Source organism: Hoplias malabaricus, chromosome 2, assembly GCF_029633855.1.
Source record: "Hoplias malabaricus isolate fHopMal1 chromosome 2, fHopMal1.hap1, whole genome shotgun sequence".
Lineage (NCBI taxonomy): Eukaryota > Metazoa > Chordata > Actinopteri > Characiformes > Erythrinidae > Hoplias > Hoplias malabaricus.
This window is the reverse complement of record NC_089801.1, coordinates 35,509,081-35,527,360: the sequence shown is the minus strand read 5'-3', so window position 1 is coordinate 35,527,360 and position 18,280 is coordinate 35,509,081. Positions and strand designations below refer to the sequence as shown.

Genomic DNA, 18,280 nt, shown 5'->3' with positions numbered 1-18,280 from the left:
GTAGCCAGGTAAAAGGTAGAGGGAACTGCAGTATGGACAAACTTTGTCTGTTTAGTTCCAACGTGCTCTTTTTATTTTATTTTCATTTCTCTTCGGGTACCTCTCTTATTGTGACGTCATCACGTGTGCTTCGTTTGAATAAATTCTCACGGAAAGAGTTAATTTGAGTCCTGCCTACTCCTTGCTGAGTGAACCCACATTTCTTCATCCGTACCCTCCACACTACAATTTTAACATCCATCCCACAAACAGATGTTCAGTTACAGTTCCATAGAGCTTCTACACGTCTTCATGTGATACAGAGCTTACAGGTGAATCTGTTTGTGTTATTATGTACTTTCTGTATTTAAATCTTCTAATTTTGTCTCTAATCAGAGCCCCCTACACCTCCTAAAGTCTCCATTTCTCAGGTGAGCACATTATCTTCTAATATCTAATAATAATCAGAGTTAATATTATCTGTAGACATAAACAGTGTATAAAGTGGTGCAGAGCGTGTTGTTGTTCAGTCTTTAGATGAATGTACTTTGTTTGTTGGAGGTTCATTTCTCCTTTAAAGTATTCTTTTCACTTTTTTTCATTTTCCTTTTCACTTCAAAATACTTTGTTACTTTGACCACAGCACAGTGTCTGTATTAAACACTGTGTTTAGATTTTATTGGCTCAGTTTGACTCTGTTGGATCAGATCGTGTTCAAATCTTGTCTGTGCCTCTCCTTTCCTGTCGCTTTAAAGGAATACAATGTAAGAATTGGCTTTTTTGTCTCCTGAGCGCCCCCTTTCTCTCTCTCTTTCTCTTTCTCTTTCTCTCTCTTTCTCTCTCTCTCTCTCCCTCTCTCTCTCTCTCTCTCTTTCTCTCTTTCTCTTTCTCTTTCTCTCTCTCTCTCTCTTTCTCTTTCTCTTTCTCTCTCTCTTTCTCTCTCTCTTTCTCTCTCTCTCTCTCTCTCTCTCTCTCTCTCTCTCTCTCTCTCTCTCTCTCTCTCTCTCTCTCTCTCTCTGCTATTATGTCCTTACTGGGAAAAGCTAGATAAACACCCATGATATTTGTGTCGCAAACCAGCAGAGGACCCGGCGTAGCCACAACAGAGGCTCTATTCTCTGTTAGTGATCTCAGCTCTCAGTGATTCAGACCCACACTTCAACAGTGATTTAAACAGAGACTTGGTTATTGTTCATATCACATCAATATTAACTTCATACATGAACCTTCACACTGTTTTATTCACTTCTACAGAGCGACAGAGAATGGACAGAAGAGGAGAGAAAGAAAATGGAGGAATCTGCTCTGAGGACGGGTGAGTAATGAAAAGATACAAAATAAAAGTCACAGAGAGTTCTGCCTTTTATTCTCTGTTTAGTAACAGAAGAGTCCAATGTGTTTATATCATTTTTACACTCTTCTCAAATCACATTTTATTTTCTAAGTGTAAATTACAGGGAAGTTAGAATCTGCAGATTTAGATACACTTTATTTTCTTAATTGAACATTGAATGGAGCATGGAATATAAAATGTGCCATAACTTTACACAGGTCACATTATAATTATTGTGATTTCTTAAATGTAATAAGTAAACAGTCATTATTCCTATTTATAAATGTGTATAAATTTATGTGAAATCAGGACAATGTCCAGTTTGATTCTGAGTGTTTTATTAATGTGTTTCTCACAGAGTTAAAAGGACTGAACATCGTTCTTAAAGACAAAGAGAATCTTCTAATGGAGAGAAATGAACAACTGACAGAAAAAGACAAACGGCTCCAAGAGAAAGAAAAACTTCTGACAAACAACACAGACACTTCAGATGAAGAACAAGATGCTGGAGGAGAAAGACACAGAGCTGGAGAATGTGAGGAAACTGCTGAGAGAGAAAGAGTCTCTACTGGAGGACACAGTGAAAGAGGTGGACCTCTGTAAAAATCAACTGGAGACACAGAGAAAGGAGCTGCAGGAAAAGAGCAGCACACTCCAGAAGATGAAGATCCAACTGGAAGAACAGAAAACTGAAGTCACTCTTCAGCAGAAAGAGCTGGAAGAGAAAGAACAGCAGCTTAAACTCACAGGTGAGAATTTACAGACACAGATTAATAAGACAGTATATTTTCTTACAATATGTTTATTGACTTGAGCAAATATTTGACAAATATAAACAGATAACCACAATGACTGTAGTTAATTTTTCACACTTAAAAATGATGAATAAAAAAGGCCTTGTCCTAATGGTTAGAGGTCCGGGCTTGGTACCAGAAGGTTTCCGGTTCAACTGGCAGGAACATCCACGGCTAAAGTGCCCTTGAGCAAGGCTCTGAACCCCAAAATGTTCCCCAGGCCCCGGGGATGACTGCCTGTCTCTCTGGGTGTGTGTTCACAGCCCCTAGTGCACTAGTGTGTGTGTTCACTGCCACAGATGGGTTAAATGCAGAAGACACATGAATAACTGCACACTATTATTATCACATTATTATCATTGAAACACCCAGCATCTCACAGCAGTTTCAGAAAGACTGAACACCTTGACTCTAACGAAGGTTCCCACACTGATTCAGATTCTCCTGCTCTTCCTCTCATGATGTAAGTGCTGTCTCTTTCACTCACACATGCATCAAAGGGTCATTTATTTACAGAAAAAGCTATAATTCTCCTGTCCTTCAGGAGTCCAGAGTCAATTAAAAGAACCTGAATGAGTTTTCCATCATGTTTTTAATTGTGGACAGTGTTTAATTGTGGACATTTTTAAAGGGGCGTGTTTTGAAAAACTCACTTGTTCAGTGCATATGTGCACATTAATGTGGGAATTTGTAACCCACCAAAAACATGTTGAGGAAGAGCACCCAGTGTTTATTGAGGTCTGCGTAAATCTGAAAACGTGGGATAACATGAGCCATTCTGAATTTGTGTTGACATCAGAATGACACTGCCCACACTCTGAGGATCTCCAATCACAGAACTGGACCCAGAAGCAAAGGTGGGGTTAAACTGTGTTAAACAGACACAGTGGAGACATGAGAAAACAGAGCCAAAATAAGAGCAGTAAATGTAAAAAGATGTGGAGGAGAAATAAAACTGTGTTAAAACAGACGTCATGTGTCTTGCCTGATGTAGCTGCTTTGCTGTGTGTGTTCTCCTGTGTTCCACACCAGACCAGCTGCTCACACTTCGTCTACTGCTGCCAGCCTCAGACCACTCACCATCACCCACCACCATAAATTACGTTGAAGTAGACATGGACTCGGATTACTAACCCCCAGACTGATGCTTCCAGCACTATTATAATTATTATTGTCCCAGACTGATGTCACTGTCACTGTTGTTGTTGTTATTATTATTACTGCTTTTACCCCAGTACATCTATCACTCTTACATCATTACTCTAGTATAACTACACTACAGCAAAATGACAGACTGAACTGGTGATACTGCCACTGTCTTCTTTGGCTGCTCACCTGGGTCCATGGGGTACAGTCATTGGTGTGCAGTGGGGAGTGTGGAGCACTCGTACTTGTGATCTGGATTCCCAGCCTCTCCTGCTGTTCTCTGCCAGTGAGGAAGTTGGTGATCCACTGGCAGGTGAGGGCTGCCACACTGAGCTGGGTCTGTTTGCTCTGTAGGTGTCCTGTGATTCTTGTGGTGTTTTGACCAAAGCAGGTCACAGATGCTTCATTAAATCCCAGAACTGTGTTCCCTTGTGGAAAAGGGCTACATATGTCATGTTTAACAGAAGTTTCCAGAATGTCAGGGGAGCAGTGTTTCAAGTTTAACAGGGTAATGTACGTCCACATTAACTCTTCATATTCCCCTGCACTATGTACTACCCCATGTGGGAGAAAAGGGAGAAATGGGAGGAGGATGTTTAATATGCAGATGTGCTTTATTCCAGATGTGAATAGTATTTTGGGGGAAAGGTTCTCTGTTGTTCTTTTCAGATGTGTTGTGTTTGTGGAGTATAGATCCAGCTTTAATGGAGATATGGTTCTGACGCCTGCTCAATATTCATATACAATATCTGTGTGATTAAATGAATGCTCTGTCTTTATCAATTCAGCACAACAGAATTCTGATCTACAAACTCAAACTCAAAGTCTGAGAAGTGTTGTTTCTTCACAGAAGACTGGTGAGTTTTTACCATTTAATCCATCAATCTTAGTCTTTATTAACTGTTAATTAATGTCTGTGAATAATTACTAATAATTGTCATTAATTGTCTGTTATTAGTTCCTCATGAATGTGTTTAACTGCTCTTTTCCACATGCCGTTCCTGACACAGAGACAGAATCTAAACAGTGCTCTTGTTTCTGCACTGGCTGAAAAACAGAGATGACTGCTCTATGATTGTGTTTCTCAGTGTGGAGAACGTGTGAACCTGTTTAATTATGATCTAAAATGTAGAATTCATGATTCCTTACAGATTTAGAAGAAAAGGCCAAACAGCTGGAAGAGAAACAGAACATTATAACAGATAAAGATAAACAGCTAATAGAGATACAGCTTCAGGAGAAAGACAGACTTCTCACGGAGGTCAGAGATGAACTGAGACAAACCAGAAGTGAATTAGAGCAGAATCATAGAATACAAATGGAAGAGATGGAGAAAAGACTTCAGGAGAAAGACACAGTTCTAAAAGAACATTTAGAGACAATTGATAAAAGAGACGCGTTATTAAAGGAGACAAATGAAAGAGTTGAAGGTGTTAGTGAACAGTTTAAGGAGAAAGACACAGAGCTGGAGAATGTGAGGAAACTGCTGAGAGAGAAAGAGACTCTACTGGAGGACACAGTGAAAGAGGTGGACAGCTGTAAAAATCAACTGGAGACACAGAGAAAGGAGCTGCAGGAAAAGAGCAGCACACTCCAGAAGATGAAGATCCAACTGGAAGAACGGAAAACTGAAGTGAGTGAAAAAGACAAACAGCTTGAAGAGAAGGAGAGGATTGTAAGTGAGATACACACACAGCTAATGGAGAGAGAGGAGCAGGTTAAAGAGAAAGAGAGACTTCTAGAGGAGAGAAACAAGCAGCTGCAGGAAAAAACACATCCTCCGTCATCAGTTCCAGTCAGGAGGAGAAACAGCAAGAAGTTTGAACCTCCAGAGTGTAAGTAACTGATGAGGTCACTTACAATAATTTCTTCATTTTAATTTTCAGAGTATTTTTTTATTACTGTGAAGGTGTTATCACGTACTGTCTGTGTTTAATGTAAAGGAGGATTTGATTTATGATTAAAACAATATTATAAAATATGTACTATATTTATTTGCTTGTTTAATGTTATGCTCTGGCCACAGTTCAGTAAATAAACAGTAGTTGTGTGTAAATAGACACTTATTTCCACAGCATTAACTGTCCACAAACTGTCTGTAAGAACATGTGTTTATTGTGGTTCTGTGGTTTCTCAGTCAGTGAAGAGACTCCAGACCCAGCTCCACTCAGGAGGAGAAACAGTAGAGAAGGGCTTCCTCCAAGCAGTAAATAATCACACATTCATATAGTTTCTGAAATGTTTCTCTAGACAGACCTTTCTCTCACGCTCAGTAATAAATGAACCGCTTCATTCTTGTTGATCTGCAGTGAGTGGAGCGTCTCCTCCAGAGTCTGGTGGTGTATCAGAGCTGAGGCTGGTTCTGCTGGGGAGGACTGGAAGTGGGAAGGGTGCAGCAGGAAACAGGCTCCTGGGCCGAGAGGAGAGGAGCAGGGCTGGAGCGTCTACAGTGAGGCAGCAGAGTGAGAGCAGACAGGGCCAGGTGGCTGGGAGGCAGGTGACTGTGGTGGACACTTCTGACTATTTCAGTCCTGGACTCTCTCTGGACGAGCTGAGACAGGACGTGGGACTCTGTGTCCGTCTGTCGACCCCAGGACCCCACGCCTTCCTCCTAGTCATACCAGTGAAGCAGACCTCAGGAGAGGAGAGAGACATGCTGCAGAAAATGGAGGAGATGTTTGGAGAGAGATGCTGGAGGAACACCATGATCCTCTTCACTGTCACTGATGAAGACCAAGAGAAGAAGATTGAAGAGTTTGTCCAGTCAGGAAACCAGGAGGTCCACAGCCTTGTGGAGAAATGTGGGAACAGGTTTCACTGTCTCAACATTAAGGAGAGTGGAGAGGGGTCTCAGGTCTCAGAGCTGCTGGAGACGATCGAGAAGATGGTGGAAGGAAACAGAGAGGAGTTCTACAGCAGTGAGATCTACCTGGAGACAGAAGCTCAGATCAGAGCAATGGAGACAAAGATCATGAAAGAAATGGAGGAAAAGAGGGTGAAGGAAGAGAGAGAAATTAAGGAAAAACATGAAAAGGAGCTGCAGAACTCTCTGAGAAGGATAGAGGGAGCAGTACAAGAGCACGAAGGATAGATAAAACATCTTAACAACAGAACAACTGACCTAGAGAGAAGAATGAAAGAAGAGAGGGATGAAGAGAAAAGGAGAGGACTGGAACGAGAGCTGGAGAGAGAGTTAGAGCGAAGGACAGAAATGGAAGAAAAGGTGAAGAGACTGAAAGAGAAGAGAGAGAGAGAGACAGGTGTGAGATGGAGGAGAGACACAGACAGGAGATGAAGGAGATCATGGAGACGTATGAAGGAGAAGCCAGAGCTGAAGCAGAGAGAAACTTAATGAAGATCCTGCTGCCAGAAATCCGGAGAAATATTTTGGCTTCAAAGTCAAAGGCTGAGTGTCCGAAATGCAAGACTCAAGGGCCCAAATCTGATCAGTATTTTAGGACAGCAGTTGCATGTGCGTGCATAGCCACATCAGTTGTTGTTATAACGAGGCAACTGTGGAGGTGTTAAGAGGAGCAGTACCTGGGAAAATGAAACAAATCATCACATTGATAACGGACCATGAATTATTGTTTATTTACTTTTTATTTAAGTGCCAGTTGTGTTCATGGTTCTGAGTTCTTTAGAAACAGACACCAACAGAAAAGGGAGGTGGTCTTTGTTGTGTTTGTTGCTGAAATCACTGTGTGCACTAAAGTTAACCAAGAGATCTGGACCTGCTCAAAGAGCAGCAGCTGGTGAGAACGTGTGGTCCTGGGGTGAGGAAGCTTAAAGACAACTTTTACAATTCTAGAGCTCTACAGTTCTCACAGCAAAACAAACTCCCCCTGCTGTTTGTGTTCATTCAGAAGCTCTGTGTTTTTTAAGGTGGGACAGTGTGTTGGAGTCAGAAGTGACTGTAGCTTGTTTGTAGTCGAAGTTTAACTTGTCTGTACGCTTTTATTCACTGTGAGAAAAGATTAAGGATTCCTCAGGGTCTAAAGGAATCTCAGAGGTTTAAAGATTAATTTCACTGATGAAACAATTATATTCAGTTGTGCACAAAGGCATTTATTCTATTTATTGTGATGATTATGGAGAGAGGGGCATCAGGAGGAGCGTGTGAACTCAGTGTAGAGGAGTAATGAAGTGACCTTCTAAAAAGCCTAAGCCTAAGGATGGGAAACACAAAGTGGTTTGGACTGAACATTAAAACACTACTCCAGCCAATCAGCAACAGGGGGGTGTTCCTGGTCTTGCACAGGACGAGGAGACCGGAGGAGCAGGGGAGAGTTGGACCACACTTATTGTCATAGAGATATGATTTCAAAGTGCAAGCTTGTTGAAAGAGAGACAGTTTTATTAAGACAAATGCTCTCTCCCTCTCAATCAAAGAGTGTCACTGATTTCAACCCTGGATTTAGAGCTTCAGTGCTGCTGCGAGTAGATATTGTGTGGTGGCAGGATGCAGAAGGAGGACTGCTTAGGTCCAGATCACATCTACACAAATGCTGCTTAGAAAAATATGCAAATGAAAAGATAATTTAAGTGAATACTAAATAAGATGTTTTTTTTTCTCCAGGGGCTCCTCCAAGAATAATTTATATGTATAGCACTGTACTGAAATCAGTGGAGAGGGGGTGGTGGTTTCCTACCCTCCACTAAGAATTACATAGTGCAGTTTCTGCAGAGCTTGGCCCAGAGTAGCAATGATAGAGGCTCTGTCTACATAGAGTCCAGCTTGAGTCAAGTCGGTTAAATCTGTTCCTTTCTTGTAAAGTCAGTCTATAAATGTGTTTCAGTTTGTGAATGTGGAAGAAGCAGATGAAAATCTTTAACCAGAAGCTTCATGATGAGTTCATAATTGATGACTTTATGACTAAGGAAACTTAGGAGTTGTGATTAATGTGACGTCTCGCAACATTTGTTCCTGTTCTTTCAGAAAATGTAGATTGAGAAACACATTTGTGCAGAACTGTAATCTGTAAATGATTATTCATTTTGTTACAAACATCTGTATTTTTTACGGAAAATCATTCATTCATTATCTGTAACCACTTATCCAATTCAGGGTCGTGGTGGGTCCAGACCCTACCTGGAATCATTGGGCGCAAGGCAGGAATACACCCTGGAGGGGGCGCCAGTCTTTCACAGGGCAACACAGACACACACACACACATTCACTCACACCTACGGACACTTTTGAGTCGCCAATCCACCTGCAACGTGTGTTTTTGGACTGTGGGAGGAAACCGGAGCACCCGGAGGAAACTCACAAAGACACAGGGAGAACACACCAACTCCTCACAGACAGTCACCCGGAGCGGGAATCGAACCCACAACCTCCAGGTCCCTGGAGCTGTGTGACTGCGACACTACCTGCTGCACCACCGTGCCTAAAAAATTAAAATTGAGTGTGAGACTACACCATTAAGAGGACATCATTGTTTCTATATTCACTGTCCATTCTCTCAGCTCCACTGACCGTACAGTAGCACTTTATAGTTCTACAACCAAAGCACTTATAACAGCACCACACACACTAACACACCACCACCACATCAGTGTCACTGCAGCACCGAGACTGATCCACCACAGAAATCACACCTGCTCTGTGGAGGTCCTGACCAGTGAAGAACAGAGTAGAAGGGGGACTAACACTATGCAGGGCCACAGCAGTAATATTCAGCAGTGCTCTGTGGTCAGCGTCCTGTGTCCTGTGACTAGAGGATGACAACACAAATTGTTCAGTAACAGATGAGCTACTGTCTCTGACCTTGCAGCTACAAGGTGGACCATCTACAAGTGAAACGGTGGCTTTCACAAAATAACTTAAGCAATAAAAATAACATCTAGAGGTTGAACATTTTAATATTTTTTTTATTTTTTAATATTTTAATTTCGAAATCACATAAAACAAAACACAGAAATTAACGACAGATACACACTTGAAAAAAATGTACAAACACAGACCTAACTAAAATAGAACACGTACACACCTGTACGCCACCATAATAAACTAAATAGAAAAATTAATTTAAGAAAAAAAAAAATAAAAAAATAAATAAATAATAAAAAAATAAATAAATAGATAAAATAAAAATAAAATATTTAGGCTGTCAGAAATGTATGAGCTATAAATAGGTTAACAAGTAATACATCCACATAGTGTATAATTCAAGGCAGGGCTGATGTTGGCTGGGCCCGCTCCAAATAGTTCAGAACCTGTCCCCACACGCTACAAAAGCGTTTTGGTGCTTTTATAGATTCTTTGCAATATATCTGATCCATTTGTATTATAAATAACATCTCATTTAACCATCTCTTAAAGCATGGCTCAACTGGTGATTTCCATGATAATAGTATAACTTTTTTGGCTGCAACCATACCCGCCAATAAAGCTTGCTGCTGTGCAGATGACAAAGAGACAGAACTATCAAAATAGCCAAAAATAGCCAGTTTATAATCTGGAGGATTAACCACTTCAAATGCCTCTGAGAACCAGTTGAAGATGTTAGCCCAATAATCATGTAACATACGGCAGGACCATATTAAGTGAGATAAGGAACCTTCTGAAGTATGGCATCTATCCCACATAGGGGAAACAGAAGCATAGATTTTGTTCAGTTTAGTTTTATAAAAATAAAACCTATGTAATATTTTAAACTGAATGAGTTTATACCTGGAATTAATTGAGCAACGATGAATACTGGATAAGCTCTTCTCCCACATATCATCCGTGACTGCAGCCCCCAACTCTTTAGCCCAACTATCCTTTAAGGAAGTGGTATTACATGATGATGATAATACAGAAACGAAACTAGACACCAAATGTCTGGTGTAAGGAGGGGACGTGAGCAAGTCATAAAAAATATGTTCTTTTGGTTCAGTTAAAAAAGATGATATGTTTTTTTGAACATAGTGCCTAAGCTGCAAATATCGAAAAAAGTGGGAAGAAGGAAGATTGAATCTTGATTTAAGCTGGGCAAAAGAAACAAAACTGTTGTCTATATAAAAATCTTTAATGCACAATAAACCCTTATCTCTCCAGGTAGCAAACACCTTATCTGACTGAGCTGGAACAAAAAAATGGTTGCAGGTTAAAGGAGTATGTGTATAAACTAGAGGCAAGGAGAGAAACCTTTTCATTTGATTCAAAATCTTCAAAGAGTTTCTGATGATAAAATTATTGCCAAATGTTTTGATGGAAGGACTTGTCATAGAGAATAGTAAGACCGGTAATGAAGTTTTTGTTAGAGACTGGGTCTCTATTCTTAGCCACACTGGAGTCTCCTCAGAAATTGAATGGTCTATAGCTCCCTTCTGCCAGTAAGTGAGAACCCTTGCTTTGGCTGCCCAGTAATACTGTTTAAACACCGGTAGACCTAACCCTCCAAGTGCTGTATGACGTTGTAAATGTCTTCTTGCTATACGGGGAGGTTTATTGGCCCAAACAAAAGCACAGATAATTGAGTCTAGTTGTTTAAAAAAGGCTGAGGGGAGGCAAATAGGTATGTTTTGGAATAAATATAGAAAACGTGGTAAAATCACCATTTTAATAGCATTGATACGTCCAATCAGCGAAAGGGGAAGCAACTTCCAGCTCTCAATATTTGCTTTTAATTTGTCAATCATATGCAGAAAATTCAATTTAAAAAGATATTTTGGATTTTTTGGAATTTTAAGGCCTAAATATGTGAAATGATCCTCAACTATTTTAAATGGCAAAGAATTAAAAAAATGTAGGACTATGGTTATTGGTAATATTTATGAATTCAACTTTTGGTCCAGTTAATTGAGTAACCTGAAAGTTTACTAAAAGCATCTATATAATTTAATAAATTAGGCACAGACAGCACCGGATCGGATATAAATACCAACAAATCATCTGCATACAGATTCACGAGGCTCTCAACATCACCAGATTTAATACCATGTATATGTGGATGATTCCTAATCCCTATTGCCAATGGTTCAAGTGCTAAATCAAAAAGAAGGGGAGACAACGGGTCCCCCTGACGAATCCCTCGACGTAGGTCAAATGGACTAGAGCACTCTCCGTTAGTGAACACTACTGATGTTGGACAAAGATAAAGCATCTTAACCAATGTAGTAAAAAAGTCACCAAATCCAAATCTTCTGAGCACCTTAAACATATATGGCTATTCTAACTGATCAAAAGCTTTCTGAGCATCCAAAGATATAATGGCGGCCTCTTTATCTTTTAGTTTATTTGAGTATAGAATGTTAAGAAGTAGGCGTGTATTGGCAAATGAGAATCTACCTGGTATAAAACCGGTCTGATCTGTATGAATTATTTTGGCCATATGCTTTCCCAGTCTAATCGATAATACCTTGGTCAACACTTTTTGATTGAAATTCAAGAGAGCTATTGGCCTATAAGAGGCAGGGTCAGACTCCACCTTTCCTTTTTTTAATAATAAAATAATGTTTGCCTCATACAGAGATTTAGGAAATTTAGCATTCCTAATAGAGTCATTTATCATCCTCATCATAGAGGGGACGAGTTTTCTACTAAAAGCTTTGTAGAATTCGCACCCAAATCCGTCCGGACCAGGACTTTTGCCTGATGGGAAAGCCTGGATAGCCTCTAAAAGGTCCATTTCTGATATCGGAGCATCTAATTCTTCTTTGCAATTGTGGTATTGTCAGATTATCAAAAAACTGGTTAAAATCTGCCTCAGTGACAAAAAGAGAAGAAGAATATAGGTCAGAGTAGAACTCCCTAAAGCAACTGTTTATTTCTTTTGGATCTGTGATTATTTCACCGGAACTTGAAATTATTTTGTGAATGGCTTGCTTAGATTGTATCCCTTTTAACTGTCTGGACAATAATCTTTCAGGCTTATCCCCCAATTCAAAATATTTATATTTTAGTTTAAGCAAATAGATTTCCACATGCTGGCTGAGAATTGAATTGTATTCATATTTTAATTTTAAAATTTGGTTGTAAATTGATTGTGCAAGAGAAGATCTGTATGTTTTTTCAAGTGCCGTAAGTTCCGTTTCAATTTCCAATAATCTAATGTTGTTGAATTTCGTTTTTGTGCTTCAAATGAAATAATATGTCCTCTCATGACTACCTTCAGAGTCTCCCAAATAATACAGTCTGAAACCTCACCATTATCATTTACCTCCAAGACTTCATTGAGCTTTGCATTAATATATTCATTAAATAGTGGATCTTTAAGCAAAAGAGGGTTAAAGCGCCATCTATATTTTTCTTTGGCCATATTACATTGGAGTTGAAGAGTGCCTGGACAGTGATCTGAAATCAGAATATTATGGTACTTGGTGTCTTCGATGTTACCAATACGTTCAGAATTTACCAAGAAATAATCGATCCTAGTAAATGATTTGTGTACATGAGAGTAAAATGAAAAGTCTTTGTGAGTGGGATGCTGCAGCCTCCAAATATCTACCATATTTCTAGACTTCATCAACTGGTTCAAAACATTAACAGACATTAATGAAGGTGGTGGACTCTGAGAAAGTCTGTCCATATAGGAGTCCAGGTAACAGTTGAAATCACCTCCCATTATGATGTCCCTAAACTTATCTACTGGGAAAGCATCAAACAATTTATGAAAAAAATCAGGAGCATCAAAATTAGGGCCATACACATTAACCAGAGCTAGGGGAAAAGAGTTGATATGGCCAGAGACTATAATATATCTGCCCTGTGGGTCCGCCACCATAGTTTTTAAGTGAAATGGTATATTTTTACGAAAAAGAATAGCAACGCCTCTGGCCTTAGAAGTAAATGGAGCTTGGTAAACCTGGGATACCCAGCCAACTCTGAGTCTACGTTGCTGTGTCATACTGATATGGGTTTCCTGAAGAAAAATTATATCAGCCTTGAGAGACTTTAGATGTGAGAAAACCCTACCTCTTTTAACAGGGTGACCCATCCCCTTAACATTCCAAGACACAAAGGTGACCCCCGCTCCATCATTATGAACTACAGACATCTAAGTTTGAAGATAGAAGGAAAAAAGTATAGTGACAGCCTGGAGAAAAAAAAAACAATCAACAACAAGTGGGACACAATCTTGAAGTGGAATGAAATTTATTGGATGTGTCAAACTTTTTTAACAAATAAAAAACTGAAAAGTGGGGCGAGCAATATTATTTGGCCCCCTTGCGTTAATAATATTGCATGCCCCACTTTCCAGTTTTTTATTTGATATTTTATTTTATTCACAATTGTGTCCCACTTGTTGTTGATTCTTCACAAAAATTAAAATTTCATATCTTTATGTTTGAATCCTGAAATGTGGCAAAAGTTTGAAAAATTCAAGGGGGCCAAATACCAATACAGTTAATAGCCAAGAGGTCCATCTGTTTAATGACAGTGGAATGGTTTAGGCATTATGGGTAAATTTTGAGAAATCCATATTGGTAAGTATGTAATATGAATTTATGAGAAAAGTACACAGTGAAATTCTACCAAAATCATACAGTTGATAGCCAAGAGGTCCCTCTGTTTAATGACAGTGGAAAGGTTTAGGCATTATGGGTATTTTTTGAGAAATCCATATCAGTACGTATGTAATATGAGTTTATGAGACAACTACACAGTGAAATTCTGCCAAATTCAGACAGTTGATAGCCAAGAGGTCCCTCTGTTTAATGACAGTGGAAAGGTTTAGGCATTATGGGTATTTTTTGAGAAATCCATATGGGAAGGTATTCAGTATGATTTTATGAAAAAAGTATACAGTGAAATTCTACCAAAATCTTACAGGTAATAACCAAGCGGTCCCTCTGTTTAATGACAGTAGAATGGTTTAGGCATTATGGGTATTTTTTGAGAAATCCATATTGGTAAATGTTCAGTATGAGTTTATGAGAAAAGTATATAGTGAAATTTTGCCAAAATCATACAGTTGATAGCCAAGTGGCCCCTTTGTTTAATGACAATAGAATGTTTTAGGCATTATGGGTAATTTTTGAGAAATCCATATCAGTATGTATATAATATGACTTTATGAGAAAGGTACACAGTGAAATTCTACCAAAATCATACAGCTGATAGCCAAGAGGCCCCTCTGTTTAATGGCAGTGGAATGGTTTAGGCATTATGGGTAATTTTTTGAGAAATCCATATTGGAAAATATTCAGTATGATTTTATGAGAAAAGTACACAGTGAAATTTTGCCAAAATCATACAGTTAATAGCCAAGAGGTCCCTCTGTTTAATGACAGTGGGATGGTTTAGGCATTGTGGGTAGTTTTTGAGGAATCCATATTGGTAGGTATTCAGTATAAATCCATGAGAATATTATACAGTGAGGTCCCTCTGTTTAATGACAGTAAAATGTAATCTGTATTTCTACATGTCCACCAGGATTACTATTCAAAGCCAGTTAAGTGTTTATAGAAAAGTAAAAAATACGTAAATATATGAAATAATTGCGGCACAGTGGCACAGCAGGTAGTGTCGCAGTCACACAGCTCCAGGGGCCTAGAGGTTGTGGGTTCGATTCCCGCTCCGGGTGACTGTCTGTGAGGAGTGTGGTGTGTTCTCCCCGTGTCTGTGTGGGTTTCCTCCGGGTGCTCCGGTTTCCTCCCACAGTCCAAAAACACACGTTGCAGGTGGATTGGCGACTCGAAAGTGTCCGTGTGTGTGTGTGTGTGTGTGTGTGTCTGTGTTGCCCTGTGAAGGACTGGCGTCCCCTCCAGGGTGTATTCCCGCCTTGCGCCCAATGATTCCAGGTAGGCTCTGGACCCCCCGCGACCCTAAATTGGATAAGCGGTTACAGATAATGGATGGATGAAATAATCAAAGTGCGTTTTGCTTCTTTAAAGTGATTTAAAACGAAATATATTCCTAATGGCTTGTTAATTTTAGCCCATTCAGTCCATTTTAGCATTGCGTGCATTTATTTAGTAATAGAGACATCGCTGCTCAAATGTGGGTTTCAGACTCTCTATCTGTCCCAAAGCGGATGTGGTGTTCTCCGCAATGAAAAACCGTAATGACGCGCCTATATGTGCATTCGGATTTGAAGCGCGGATGGCTTGACCGTCAATTTCCAAAGTGCGGATAGCTTGACTCCAGTCTAGCACCCCGGCTAGTATCATCCTCCATGCTTACCGTCGCACGCTGAGGCTCTTTCGGTTGTTTTAGGGCTTTTGGTAGCATTCTGGGGGCCAGAAAATGTAAACGGGGAAAGTTCAAATTACACGTTTAACGGACGGCGTTAAGAAAAATTGTAAAAAAAAAGACATTGTGTGCGGAGGAGCTCCGTAAAACACGTCTACTCCATACGACACTCACTAGCGCCCCCCATTTTTAAAATATTTAACAGTTTCTAATGATTTTCATTTTTTCCTCAGGGCAGCGTTTCTGAACATTATTTCTGACCCTTCTTTCACAGCTGTTGTTTATCCACTACACACTGGCACCAGGTGAATTCACAAACTACACAATAGATGTGTTTAATGAACTGGTAAATCTGTTTATAATTTATTACAGAAAGAGAGGAGTGTTCTCTGTTCTAACATCACTGTGTGTTCACTGTGTAATAATTAAATATTGGTTCAGATGAATATTGATTGTTGAGGGTCAGGGGCAGAGCAGACAGTTTTGTTATTAGAGCTCTGTAATAAAACCCTGTAAAGGACAATCTTCTTAGATCAGGGCACTTCTCTTTCTGAGAAAAGATTCTTCTCAACTGCATCAGGGGCCATGTAAATTTCCAACATTTTTGCAAATATATTTATAGGTATTACATGAGAACAAATCAACAAACGAGATCAAATGTTTGTAATGTGATCTTTGAAAATGTTCATGTTTATTATTCAAAAAATAATGATAGCAATAAAGATAAAGACCAGGGTGGCAACAGTTAGGTAAACTAAACACAGTTATTACAGTGATGTTTATGCTTTATGAGTCTATTTGATATAAATATATTTATCTTTTACATGGCCATTTTACACATTATGTTTCGTGTTTTTTTTTTCAGCAGAAACACCTCTGTACTAGAGACCTCACTAAATGTCATCACTAAATGGTCCGGTTCAAAGTTACGTATAATAAGTCTCTAAAAAAAAAAAAAAAAAAAAAAGTCAGTCTCTAAAATTTAATTATCTAACTGTCAGGATTGCAGAGCAGACTGACGGAGGCGGACACACTTCTTTTATACTTTTTATTTAAACAAGATATAACAAAACAGAGAGACTTCGACAGAAAACAGGGAACTAACAGAGGCATGGACAAAGGGAGCAAAGCGAACTAAACTTGGACACAGAGCTAAACAGACTAAAGAGGGATACAGACAAACTAGACATACGGAAAGACTGAAGGTAAGAAAACGACAGTGATATTGGAAACGAGAAACAGCAGAGACAGACAGATTAATTGGCTTGCTGGCTGACAAACAGGAAGCAAGGCAAGGGAACTTAAATACATTACACAGACAAGAGACACCTGAGACAGATAACGAGGGGGACTGATTACAAACGACACTGATGAGGACACTGATGATAAGGCGGGACATGGGCGGAGACATGGACAATAACAAACAGAGCCATGTGCCAAGTGAGCACATGGCAGGGAAAACAGACACAACAGGACAAGGGCGACACTAACACCTGTTCTTTTAGTTGTCCCTGGTTCTATACAGAACCTATTTCTACACTTTTAGGACAGCTTTTTTTGGTTAGAGCAAAAAACTGCAACAAGAAATTGTATTTGGGAATTATCTGGATATAATTTTATAATTAAACGAGTTAAGAGATGTTGCTGAACAAACAAAAAGTACAGAATGAACAAGCAATGAAATAAACTGTGATTAAAGACTGTGATTGTAAACACTGTTATGTGTTACTTTAAAGCAGCGTTTATCAAAGTGTGGGGCTAAGTATTTCAGGTGGGGTGCAAGGAATCAGAAGAAATTAGCTTTTTATGCCTGTCTTTCTGTTTTGCCAATAAAGCTTACTCAATAAAAAACAAACACTGACAAGGCTTTCATTAATAGCCCTTAAACATACTAAAAAACACTAGAGAGGAGACCATAAAAAGTAACTTACCTGGAACCAAAATATGTTTCGTTATTTTTTTTTTCGCAAACTTTTATTTTGAAATTGATCATGTTTTGGCAGTGAGTCAGACAAGGTGGGTCTTCTATGGGCCAGGTGTGCTATTTACCAGACTCCTTTCAGCTCAGGTCCTGGCACTTTTGTTTGTGTCAAAAACGTTAGTCCTTGGGTGTACGTCCGCCTCCTCGTCCTCCCCTCAGCCGTGACAAAACCAGAGGCAAGAAGAAAATGATTTGTTATCTTGGCTAGGGCTGCCTCAGTGCTATGATGTGCCCTGAATCCATCTTGGAATTTTTCATATATATGGTTCTTATGTTGATATGAACTGAGTTGTTGGGCCACAGCTTTTGATCTAAGATCAAACGGTAGATTAAAAATAGGCTTGTATTTAGACAATTTGTGGGTAAAAAGGTTCCCAGTCTTTCTTCGGCAACTACGTTATAATTTATATCAATGTGGAGTAATTGGGTTGAATATGTCCTTAAAACTAGTTATATAGAGTACTAGATGGAAAAATCCTTTAAAAATTAATTATAAGAAGTTGGATAAAGGAGCATTCGGCGGAACAACCCTTTAAACTGTAAGCAGATAAAGTTTATTTTTGGGTCTAATAAACCTTTAAAACTAAATTATAAGCAGTTATATAGGCGGAATAAATAACACTTTAGTCACCATTTTTTTTAGGTGGAATAAGCTTTAGAAATATTTTAAAAAGTTTTTTTTCTGTTTAATGAGCCTTTAGGTAATTCGCTAATGGGGTCCTAAAACTACAGTCTTCTCGCCTGCTTGTACCTTTAGAGGGCAGTGTCACGAAATCACAGGGTCCTACACTTGTGATCCTGAAACTGTAGCCTCCGGTTACTGCAGGAACATGTAGTGGGGAGAGGGAGGGTCGGGACTGAGCTGCAGGAGAAACTGAAACTCAAGTGCTCTGCTCTGGACGCTGGAATTAAGAGAGAGA

At 39.4% G+C, this 18,280-nt stretch overlaps 1 pseudogene; it reads left to right on the top strand.

Annotated features, from left to right (window-relative positions):
- The first annotated feature begins 1,814 nt into the window (after positions 1–1,814).
- LOC136676390 (golgin subfamily A member 6-like protein 22) lies at positions 1,815–8,659 on the top strand (annotated as a pseudogene).
- Positions 8,660–18,280: the final 9,621 nt, after the last annotated feature.